General features: G+C 40.2%; 1 pseudogene; it reads left to right on the top strand.

Moving 5' to 3' along the window:
• Positions 1-3,121: 3,121 nt before the first annotated feature.
• LOC106828382 (small ribosomal subunit protein uS17m pseudogene) lies at positions 3,122-3,512 on the top strand (annotated as a pseudogene).
• The last annotated feature ends 9,344 nt before the right edge of the window (positions 3,513-12,856 follow it).

Here is a 12,856-nt window from a genome sequence, read left to right as displayed (position 1 = left end):
AGTCACAAGCCCAGGTCACTAGAAGCTGAAAAAGGCGATGAAACGGATTCTCTCTTCAGAGCCTCCATTGGGAACCAGCCCTGCCAACGTCTTGACTTTAGTCCAGTGACACTGATTTTTGGACTTCTGACTCCATACCTATAAGATGACACCAGACTCTCCTTAGGATTGCTGCCTTGGGTCCACCCTGGACACTTTACGTTTCTGCTCCCCGGCGTCCCACCCACACTGCCTCAGATCATCTTCTAGAATCAGCTTGTGGGAACTCCAGAGTAGGTCTTGTTGCCTTCTCACTTCCAGGCCCTCGACTCTGGCCTCCATCTGCTTTTGAACTGCAGGGTCCACTTGCCAGCCCTGCACTGTCATGCTGAAGGTGCCTGCCAAGTCCTTCCTTGGGGAACTTGGCATTTTTGAGGAGTGAGATTATTTGTGGTAAAATGAGATATTTGGATTACCACGGGATTTCTCTTCATTGTTCTCTCTCCATCCCTTATTACAATGGAGATATTCCACAGGAGTTGACAGTCTAAATGCTCTTTTCAGAAAAGATTCCTTCATAGTTTAAAGAAAACCTGTCCCCCTCTTTGTCTTCCTGGCTTGCAGCTGAGAGAAACCTGCCCAGCTGTGGAAAGGGCGATTAACACTACTGATCTCTTCTTCCTCCAAAGAATTCTCTCTGAGCCCGGGGTCAAGAATCACTTTTCTGGAGAATTTAGCTCCACTGGAACTGAGAATGCTTCTCTTTTGGTGTGTCCCAGTGGAAGCATTTTATTCATGTAGATAATAAGCAGAGGCAGCCGCTGGCTGGCTTGTTTACATACTTAGCTAATAGGAGCGCTGTGCTGCTCCCCATCCGTGCCTGCGGCTCTGCCAGAAGGGAGATACCTCTGGGGCTCACAGAAGAAATGTCAGACCGCACTGTTCAGCCCTGATATTGTATTTGCAGCTACCCCCTCCAGAGCTTATGAGCGGAACAAAAATGAAACCAATTTCCTCTGCTTTGTACAGACTTTTACTTTTTATTACTTTGCAGATTGAAAATCCAGGGATTCTATAAAAACAGTCATTGAAGGTGGTGTCATTGTTTTTACCACCTAATACTGTTTATTTAACAAATATCTATTTAATGCTTACGGTGTACCAGTGCCATGTAAGTGCTCGGGATTCAGCAGTGACTGAGACAAAGTTGCAGGCCCCATGGAGCTTATAGCCTAGATCCATCAATGAAACAAAGAAGTAAGAGCACATGCATAAACATTTTCTGACAGTGATAAGTGTTATGAAAAAAGTAGAGCAGAGTAAAGGGCCAGCAAGTGACAACTCATGGAAAGAGGCAGAAAGGGATTGGAGGTGGTTTAGTTTGGGAGGTCAGGGACAGCTTGGCTTCTTGGAGACTTGAAATGAAGAAGCCAGCTCTGCAAAGATATGAAAGAACAGCTTTATGAACAGAGGAATCAGCAAGTCCAAAGGCCCTGAGGTAGGAGTAAGCTTGGTGATAAGAGGAACAGCAAGAGGCTAGTGTGGCTGGAGTGAGTAAGGGGAAAATGGCCACAGTTGGCATTGCTGAGGAGGCCACACACCAGATCATAGAGGACCTCACAGGCCATAGTACGTGTGTGAATTTTATCCTAAATGTGAGGGGGGTTTGCTGGAGAGTTTTAAGCAAGGAATTAATGTGTCTCTGAATTAGGATTTAAAATTAAGCGCTCTGCCTGTTGTATTGAGAATAGTCTGAGGGGTGGAGGGATGGACCAGGTTTGGAAGCCAGGTGACCAGCTACAAAGCTATAACTTGCTCTACTTTCTGGAAAATCTCCATTCCACTGAGTTTTTCACTTGTGTTTCCATATTTTTAATTGCTAAAAAGACTCTTTTGGTTCTCTTAATATTGCATTTTTACAGCATTCTTTTCTTATTTCTTAGATGAAATTTCTTCTCTTATATTTCAGAGGATATTATTGATACTGTGGAAGTTCTATTTTCTTTGAATTGGTCTCTATTACTAATAAATGTGTTTTATTTTATTTATTTATTATTATTATTTTGGCTTAGTGGTTACAGCATGGATCCAAGCCAGATTGCCTGGTTAAAATAACAGCTTCCCCACTTACTAGCTGTGTGACCTTGGGCAAGTTTACCTAATGTCTTTATGCCTCAGTTTCTTCATCTATTCAGTAGAGATAATAATAGTGTTAAATAGCCGTGGTGAGGATTACATGAGTAAATACACATAATGTCCTTAGAAGAGTGCCTAGCTCATATATGTGCTCAATAAGGGTCAACTCTTATTTTTCTGTTTGCTTTGGTTATCTGGTATATTAGATGCTTCCCTCAAATGTCTGGGGATTCTTGACTCTTCGTTCAAAATCAAGAATGGGGCACTAACAGGCCGTCTTGGAGCTCTAGGCACAGGGGGAAGGCTTGTTTACTATGGGCATGGCTCTGGGATCCCTGGCTAGGCTATATCCTTTCGGAACAAAACCTAGTTTCTGTTCTTTTCTCTTGGGCTGGTCAGATTCACAGAGAAGAATCTCCTGTTATCCTGCCTGGAGGTTATAGGCTGAGCTGTACCACCGCATAAAAAAGGAAGGCATTCTCAACATGCAGGTCGTAAACGTTCATGTAATCTCCCTGTTTTCCAGTGGTGCCCCATGAGTGTTACTCATTCATCCACCAACTGTGATTTGTGCCTCAAATCCAGAGTGCGTGTTTCATCCTCGCCAAAGAACAGCCTTCCAGTCTTCTCCTGGGTGAGTTGGGACAGACAGCCCACTCTGTAAGGTTGGGAGATGATCTGGAGGCCAATTTTTCCTTCAACAGATTTTCCATCCCCTTGTTTTCAGTCTCATCTTTACTTTCACTTCCAAAGACGCCAAGTCCTACCAATTTCTGAGCCTTTTGGAGGTTCAGCGGCGCAAGCATGGCCATTTCTCAGCTCTCCTCACTGATTTGAGGCATTTTGATTTCTTATACAGCTAAGTCCATCTGCTCCCCATCTTCAAAATTCTATTGACATTTCTCTGTCCCATTTTCTTTTCTTTGTTAAAAATCCCTTTGCGATTGGGCTCCACAGGCCGCACGCCAGGAGAGCAGAGCCAAGAGGTGACCAAAGCCACATAATAATGTCAATAGCTCATTCATCTGTCCATGCAAATGGATCATGGGGAGGTGATTGGGACAGCGATGCAAAAAACTGCTAAAGTGAGAGTGGCCAGGCTTGTTCCGCATCCCTATTTATTAAAGTATTTTAATAAGCAAAAAACCTACTTTGCTCACGATGCTCTTCAGCAGTGCACAGCTGGGGATGTTGAGCTTCTCAAAGCTTTACCTGTCCCATGAATGAAGCATGTGAAACATGAACTGGCTGAGATCATTTTCAAAGTTGGACAAGTCATAGATCCAGTGACTGGAAAACTCTGTGCAGGAGCTCCCTACCTGGAGAGTCCAGTTGGTTTGGAAACCACCCACCTGACCAAAAACCTGGAATAACCCAGTGTCTCTTCAATACAGTGAAGGAGGATTGGAAGAAGGAGCCAAAGGGAAAGATTTATAAGTTTGCTCTATGGAAAAAGAAATTTTTCTAAGTTTCATCACAAACTGTCCAATTTCTCTTCTGGTATTTATGAAATACCTAAAAGTAAATGAATAAAGAGCTTGTTAAAATTTTTCATTAAAAAATCCCTTTGTGGTTGTTTTTATTGACACTAGGAAGGATCCAGAGACACATGTGAGTATCTAATCTGTCAGTGGTAACTGGAGATTCAGCCCCTTATTTTAGAGATTTAAGCCTGGAGTCCAGGGAGGCTGCACAGCTGGTTAGAAACAACATGGAATAGGATTGGGTTCTTTGATTGTGGCCAAATATGCTTCCCACTTGTTTTAGTCTCTTCAGGCTGCTATAACAGAATACCATAGACTGCGTGGTTTATATACAACTGAAATTCATTTCTCACAGTTCTAAAGGCTGGGAAGTCCAAGATCAAGGTGCTGGCAGATTCAATGTCTGGTGAGAGCCTGATTCCTGGTTCATAGACAGCATCTTCTAGCTGTGTCCTCATCTGGCTGAGGAGGCACGAGATATCTCTGGGGTCTTTTTTATAAGAACACTGATCCCATCGTGAGGGCTCTTGCCTCTTGACCTAAGCACCTCCCAAAGGCCTCACCTCCTCGTACCATCACATTGGGCATTAGGTTTCAACATATGAATTTTGGGGAGGACACAAACATTCAGGACACAGCACCTCTACTTCACCCTGACTCTGTGCAGCCTCAGGAGACCTGATTTGATAAAGTTGGGCAGATTTTCTTTGTGATCTCAATGGCCAAGAGCAAAGGGACCACTCCAGCCTCCACTTGTCATTAAAGCCTGAGAGAGCTCAGAAAGTTGTAATTCTTCATCTTCCCCATCTTCTTACCCATGAAGCTGTCATCAGTACTTTGAAGAGCAATTAGAGTTTCTTATTTTCCCTCACAGCAGGATAATACCTGAGGGAGGCTCCTTGCTCTAATACATTAGTTTTCATAAAGAGGGTAAAATTATCCGGAATTTTTGAGTATCATGATAGATATTTCCTCTCAAGAATAAATACAACCAGGCTGTGAGACTATGTGTATAAGAGAAAGCAATGAAATGAAATCTAGAGGGTGAGTTGGGGGAAATGGCACCAGTGGTAACCCAGTCAAGGCCAGGATCAAATAAAGCAAATTGAGAGGAGAACATGAGTGTTCTAGCAGGATGCGCCAGGGGTGGGGTGGAGGGGGAGAAATTATTTGGAAATTTTATCCGCTGAGATTTTATAATTTGGGGTTGTAAATGTCCTAACTATGAAAGAGAAAATCTTGCAATAATATGTGTCAGAAGGCTTAACTCTTGATTCTTCTGTAATTCAGAACAATAGATACCTACGAAGGTTGGCTTCTTATCATTATCTACCTGTTAGCCCAAGAACACCTGGGCATGGCCCTGGCCAGGACCACTCCTGGTCCACCATGAACTGCAGGGAACCGGCTACCCAATGGCTGTGGGTCTCATTTCAGCAGTCATTGCAGAGTCTCCCCAAACCTGGGTTCCACCCTTGCTGCCCACTTGCTATGGATGCTCCCATTCAAAAACACCTCAACTGAAGAGCATCTTTACAGAATTTTCAAGGCTTATAGTCAAACCACATTTGAGCTGGAGGAGATCTTAGCAGTTAATCTGAACTTTATGTTTTATAGAAAAGAAAATTTTGTCCTAGGAATTTGCTTAAGCTTGCATAACTAACTGGTAGTAAACTTTTAGAAAAATTTTATTCTCCTTTAGAGAGAGTTGCAGTGGAGGTTAAAAGTCATTAATTCATTCAACAAATATTCATTCCAGACCTACTATGTGGCAGGCAGTACTCTAGACATTAAGGATCCAGAGGTGAACAATCGGACAAAGCTTCAACTTCATGGAGCTCGTATTCTGATGGGGATTGACAGGGAATAAACGAGGAAACAAATGACTATGTGATGCAGAACATGAAAAAAGTAAGAAAGGCTGACTGAGCAGGGAGGGATGGCTGTTTTAGATTGGTGGTCAAGGATGTTTTCTTTGAGGAGGTGGCACATGACCAGCTACCCCAATAAAGTGAAAGGAACAAGCTGTGGGAACATCTGGGACAGAACATTCCAGGTTGAAGAAGCAGCAAGTGCAAAAGCTCTGAAATGGGAAAAAGACTGGAGTGTTTAAGGAACAGCAAGAAGGCCCAGGTGAATGGTGCAGGGTGAATAGAATGGAGAACATGGTTGACAGGAACTGGGTAGCTGGAAACCAAATTACACAGAACCTTACATGCCTTGGAAGGACTTTGGATTTTATTCTAAGTGTATGTGAGGCAAGGGAGTAACTAACATGAATTGCTTTTTAAAATGATGACTCCCAGTGCTGTGTGTAGCATAGACCATGGTGGACAGGGGTGGAAGGGGGCGACCAGATGGGAAGTGATAGTCCAGGTGAGATATAGATGTGTCATAGGCAAGGGAGGTAATGGTAGAGATGGGGAGAGGTGGATGGACTCATAGTTTGAATAAAAAGCTGACAGGACTTTATCAGTATTGGATGTGGTATAGGAGGAGATAGTTGTCAAGGATGCCTCCAGGACTTTTCCTGAAAAACTGAGCGAACGATGACACTTCATGCGATAGAATCACATCTGGGGAGGATCACGTTTTGGGAAAGTGGTAAATTGAGTATTTGGAAATGTTAAGTTTAAGTGAAGTTAGGATGAAGAAGTTGAGAACTCATTTGGATACACAACTCTGGAGATCACAAGAAAGTTTAGGAGTGGAGATAGAAATGTTTGAGTCATCAACGTCTAGACAATATTTAATGTGGTTGGCTTGCATGAGGTTGCCTCGAAAGTAGGTGTAGGAAGAGCAGAGCGCCAATGATTAAGTTCTGGAACAATCTAGCAAAGGGAGACTGAGCGGAGGAAGAGGATCCATTAAATGCTACTGAAAGGGAGGAAGCAGGGATGAAACAGGTGGGTCTAGGGGCCAACATACGCCAGGTGTGCAGTTACGTTGGAAGCTGTACACATTCATTCATTCATTCGTGAATTCATTTATTCAAATGTTTATTTAAAGAGATAAGCTCCCCTCCCTTCCCACATAGGACTTAGGTTATTATGGGAGAAGGCAAGGAATAACCTAGCAAATCAAAATTAAGATAATCAGAAATTAATAATATGGAAAACAACAGCAATAAAATATAGATGATCAATGAAACCAATAAAGTCTGCTCTTTAAAAAGACTAGTAAGAGAGACCAATCTCTGGCAAAATTGATAAAGGAAACAAGAAGAGAAGGCAGAAATAAATAGTATTAAGAAAACATGGTATAACTATAAATAGAGTAGATATTTTAAAAATCATAAGAGATGATTAGGAACAACATAATGGCAATATATTTTAAAAACTTATATGCCTACCAACTGCAAGATACACATTTAGGTAATTCACCAAGATAGACTAGATAGATGCTTGGCCATTAAATGAGTCCCAATACATTTCAAAGTACTGACATTATACAGAGTATGTTCTCTGAAAATGTTATTAAATTATAAATCAATATCAATAATACAGCTAAAAACATTCCCCCAAATTTGGAAATTAAGCAGCACATTTCTAAATAACCCAGTGATTCAAAGAATAAACTATAAGAGAAATTCAAAAATATTTTGAACTGAATGATAATGAAGCATAGCCTGTCAGTATTTATGGAATGCAGCTAAAGAGTTCTTAGGGGGAAATTCATAGCTTTAAATGCTTATATTTGAAAATAAAAAGGTTTAAAGTTAAGGACCTCAGCTTCCATATTAAGTTATAAGAAATAAAAAAGTAAATTAAATCCAAAAGAGGTAGAAAAAGGGAAATAATAAAGATAAGAACAGAAATTTAAAAATAGAAAATAGATAAAAATTTGAGAAAAATTGATAATTGTTTTTCCTTGGAAAGATTAATAAAATTGATATGTCCCTGGCAAAACCAATCAAAAAAAGAAAAATGCTAATTACTAACATCAGAGTTGAAATATGGGACATCAGTAAAGATTCTACAGCTATTGAAAAGATAACAAGGGAGAATATTATAAAAAATTTTATAGTATTAAAATTTGAAATTCAGATAAAGTGGACAAATATCTAGAAAGACAACTTAGCAAAGTTGACACAAAAGAAATGGAAAATCTGAACTTTATATCTATTTTAAAAATTGAGTTTGCAATACCCACCCCTCCATCTCCCCAGCACAACAATCACGGTAGCAGCAGCAGCAACAAAACCTCTGGGCCCAGACGGCTGCGGTGGTGCATTCTCTCCGACATTTAAGGTAGAAATAGTACCAATCTCACACAAACTCAGAAAACAGAGGAGGGAACGTATCCCAAATAGTTTTATAAGGCTAGCGTAACACTGAACTGAAACCTGACAGAAATATTACAATAAAAGAGAAGTACAAACCAAAATCTCCATTAATTTAGATGAAAAATTCCTTAATAAAATCTAAGAAAATTGAATATAAGAAAATATAAGAAATGCAATTTATATGTATTAATAGATAGAATACATCATAATACTGAAGTTTCTCCCAGGAGTGCAAAGTTGGCAACAGACTTGAAAATCAATCAATGTAATTCACCACATTAACAGAATAAATAATCAAAGTCACATAATCGTCTCAAAAAATTCAGGTAAAACATTGAACAAAATCCAACATCAATACTTGATAAAAAAATATTGAACAAACTAGTGATAGAAGGGAGCATCTGCAACCTGATAAAGGATATCTATGAAAAACCTACAGCTAATTATAATTAATAATAAAATATTAAATGTTTTTCTCTTAAAATCTGAATCACAAGGTGGCTATCTGCTCTTATCACTTCTATTCAATATTATACTGGAAGTCCTACTAATTTAATAAGACAGGAGCAACTGTAAAAAGTGGTATAAAAATTGGAAAAGAAATAAACTATCCTCTTTTTGTGATGACATGATTTTGTTTCTAGAAAACCTCAAGCAATCCACAATATATTAAAACTAATGAGTCATTTTAGCAAGGTTGCAAGATGAGCTGATATACAAAAATCAATTACATTCCTACATAACAGCAACAAGCAATAGGAAAATAAAATTTTCAAACAATACTATTTACACTAGCTTCGAAACCCATCAGACACCCGGGAAGGAAAGAGGTGAAAGACCGCCATATCTGAAACTACAAAACTCTGTTGAGAGAGAGTGAAGACCATCCAATCATCCTCCTATTGTTCGCGGTTTGGAAGACTAAATTTTGTTAAGATATGTATTCTTCCCAAATTTTTCTATAGATTCAATGAAATCCAAATTAAAATCCCAGTAGGCTCTTTTCTGTGCAAATTGACAACTGATACCAAGGTTTATATGAAATGCAAAGGATTTGGAAATCTTAAAAAAGAAGAATAAAGTTGGAGGACATATACTACTTGATTTCAAAACATACTATAAAGCTATAGTAATCAAGATGGTGTGGTATTGACAATAAGAATAGACAAATTGATCAAGGGAACAGAAGAATAGGTACAGAAACAGACCCATACACAACATGTAACATATTATATGTCAACTGATTTTTGACGAAAGCATCAAGACAATTCAGTATGGAAAAAAAAAAATTTTGAGCAAATGGTGATTGGAACAGCTGTATACCTGAATGGCAAAAAATGAACATCAATTCTTGTGTCTCTCTGTACACCAAAATTAATTTCAGATGGATCAAAGACTTAAAAATATAAGCAATTCGAAATATATTACGATGTACATCTGAAAGCTATATAATGTTATAATCCAGTATTACTGCAATAAAAATTTTAAAAATACATAAGCAAGAGCCATAGGGCCTCTAGAAGAAAACAAAGGAGAATATCCTCAAAATCTTGGGGCAGCAACAGATTTATTAGAACACTAAAAGCATAATATAAGGGGCTGGCCCCGTGGCCGAGTGGTTAAGTTCGCGTGCTCCGCTGCAGGCGGCCCAGTGTTTCGTTGGTTCGAATCCTGGGCGCGGACATGGCACTGCTCATCAAACCACGCTGAGGCAGCTTCCCACATGCCACAACTAGAAGGACCCACAACGAAGAATATACAACTATGTACTGGGGGGCTTTGGGGAGAAAAAGGAAAAAGATAAAAAAAATCTTTAAAAAAAAAGCATAATATAAAATAAAAACTTGACGAACTGAATTCATCAAAATAAAATATTTCTGCACATTTGAAAGACTATTAAGGAAATAAATAGGCAAGCCATGGAATGGGAGAAAATACTTGTAATATATATATCTGACAAGGATTTGCATGCAAAATATGTAACGAACTCCTAAAAATTAACAATAAAATGACGAAAGACCCAATAAAGAATGGTAAATGACTTGAAGAGATACTTCACAAAAGAAAATATATGAGTGGCCAGTAAGCACACGAAAAGGTTTTCAACATCATCAGACATTAGGAAAATGCAAAATAAAATCAGAAGATGCCAATTCCCACCAACTGGAACGGCTGAAAAATATTGGCAATACTCTACATTAGCAAGAATGTGGAGAGGCTGTAGCCCTCATACATTGCTAGTGGGAATGCAAAATGATGCAACCCCTCTCGCAAGATGCTGACTTCTGTGGTTCTTCTCCATAGTTTCTCATAGAAAAAGTTCCCATACATACATCCAATGTTCCACTCTGGGCCACCGAGCGCCCATAGGCACACAGCCGTGCAGGGGTGCCCGGGCCCTACGCCGTCACACACACAGGAAAGAATGTCTTAGTCACTGTGTATTTGCTAGGAAAGTGTGAAATTTCCGTTAAAACATAACCAAATTTATGGCAGCAATTTAAAGTAAAGCTGCCTATGACTGTGTTGCTTTTCATTACTTACTCTGTGTTCTCCCTTTTCAAACTAGACTGTGATCTCTTCATTGCTGAATCTCCAGAACCTAGTTTCCACACTGTAATGAGGCACAATAACTATGAGTTTGGTTACTTCTGTGTGGAACCCACACAAATGGCAGGAAGTAAATTGATTAGAAAATGTTACCTGTTCATATTATTCATTTATTCAAAAATATTCATTGACCTATTATTTTCTGCTTATTAATTTAATAAAACCCCGGGCTGTTGGAAGGAAAACCACATACCCATTGTCTCCTAGCTACCAGGCAGAGCAGAAATCAGTAAATCGAAGAAATGTGCTTTAAGTGAAATTTTATACTCAAATCAACATTGTAACTGTAGCTGAAATTGGCATCACATTCTAAATAAGGGACTAGGTAATTCTGGCATGAAATGTAAGTCTGGTATGAACATTAAGTGTTTATCAACAACAATTCTAGGAAGCCATTTCCTTCCAAGGGGCCATTTGGTTTGCACCCTGGGTCACTGTTGAGTTCAAATCCTGAGAACTTTAGATGATGAAAATTCATTTATTCCACGTGACTCGTATTACTTCAAGTTTCAGAGTTGGAAGGGACCTCAGAGATCACCTGGACCAATCCCCTCAATTTTCAAGTGAGGAAACATGCCAGGGAGGTCAACAACTTAGGCAAAGATCACACAGATAGTTGAGACTTGGGATAAAAATCAGGTCTTGCAACTCGTGGTTCATTGTTCTTTCCTCTCCTGCAAGCAGGTAAGAAGAGCAATCCTGGGGACAGCTTGTTTTCAGGGGCGTCGGGGGACACAGTATCAGCTGTGGGGAGAGTAGGTTTATTACAAATGTTTCCAGAAGACTTATTGCTCGGGAGCCAAAGCAGGCATCATCTTTCCTCCTGCCACTAATCACAGTCTCCTGTGCAGGTTTAGGTCAGGCAGGCGGGAAGGGGACTGGATACCAAGGGGTCTCGAGAAAATGAAGTTCAGCAACTCATTTCACAGAAGAGGAACTGAAACCAGAGCAGTAAGGCAACCTTCTTCACTCTCCTCTTAGTGAGAACTTAGTTTTGTTGAAGCTGATTTTGAGTATTGTATTTAATCGTGATTTCTGGCCTATAGGCCTTACTGGCATGAGGCTCTCATTTTACTGATTGATAAAGCAGAAAAACAGAGAAGTGGTGTGCTGTGATGAGAAACTTCTAGCAGGAAATGAGATGACCATTACCACCCATGGCTCTCCTGTGTCTCCCAGCAAGGTTCCTTTTGAAATCTTCTTGCATTTCCTTCCCATTGAGTAATGTAGCAAGGCTTCATTTAAACTGTGTCCATTTGCATTAATTCTCGTAATGAAGAGCTGTATTTCAAACTGGAGTGGAACAAAGCCTGTGGTTACTTTGTGCCTTCTGGGCTATGTCCGTTCCCTGGGGGCCTGGACCCATCCTCAGTATTGAGAGTCAGAGTGGGAGGAGAAGGAGGTGATTGGCAGGAGCAGACCATAGATTAAATGGAATAACGTGACATGTGCCTGAGACACAGTCTATATTCAATGTTTGTCAGCTTGTGGTATCACCGAAATGTTATTATGAAGAACAATACAGCATGTCTTTTGGTTCAATGTGTCATAAGGCCTTATAACTATTAACCAATCTAATGAGTTAGTGTTTTGATTTGTACTTTTGCTTTAAAATTTGAATATTGCATATTAATTCCAAATAGATATTTGATCATTTGTAGGAGTGTTATAGGAGTAGAACCTGTCTGGAATTGATGTCAGTGCATCTAAGATGAAAAGGCCGGTTGGTCATGCATCCCAAAACACAGCGATTATGAGCCAAAGGTCAGGAAGATACACTTCTCCCCATCAGATGGAGGTGCAATTAGGGGCCTGTGTTGATTCCAACACACCTGGCCTGGGCTCTGCGTAGGAAAAGGTTTGTTCACTGCACTGAGAGCCCCATGGGTAGAGCATCTGGGGAAAGAAGCCAATTCTGCAGCGTCGCTGGATTTGGGGAAGGCCTCCAATTGATTCAGTGCTCAGCTGAGAACCAAGCTCTTTAGATAGTGTGCTGCTCAGGGCAATGTTCTCTCGGCGCCTGGCCTGGGAGCCTGTGAGAGATTTTAACCAGCTGGAGGAAATTAATGAGCCTGACTCCCTGCCAACAGCCAGGGCAGGAGGGTCTCACCTGTGTTTCTCACAGGCACCTGGTTTGGAAAATTCTTGTCCAGGTAGGAATGATATTTCTGGACAGTTGCATAAATACGCTACTGAAATTTGAGGGGCAAAGAGCAAACGACTGGGGAGACCAGACCTTCTCCAGGTCATTGATATCAATGACTCAAGCCACTCAAGGTTTCTGGGACCTGTGCAATGTGAAAAAACGGGGTCCCTCATGTCCAAGGGCTTTAAAATGGAACCAAGAAGTCATTAAGGAAAT

This window comes from Equus asinus, chromosome 6 (genome assembly GCF_041296235.1).
Source record: "Equus asinus isolate D_3611 breed Donkey chromosome 6, EquAss-T2T_v2, whole genome shotgun sequence".
Lineage (NCBI taxonomy): Eukaryota > Metazoa > Chordata > Mammalia > Perissodactyla > Equidae > Equus > Equus asinus.
This window is presented reverse-complemented; position numbering and strand designations above follow the sequence as displayed.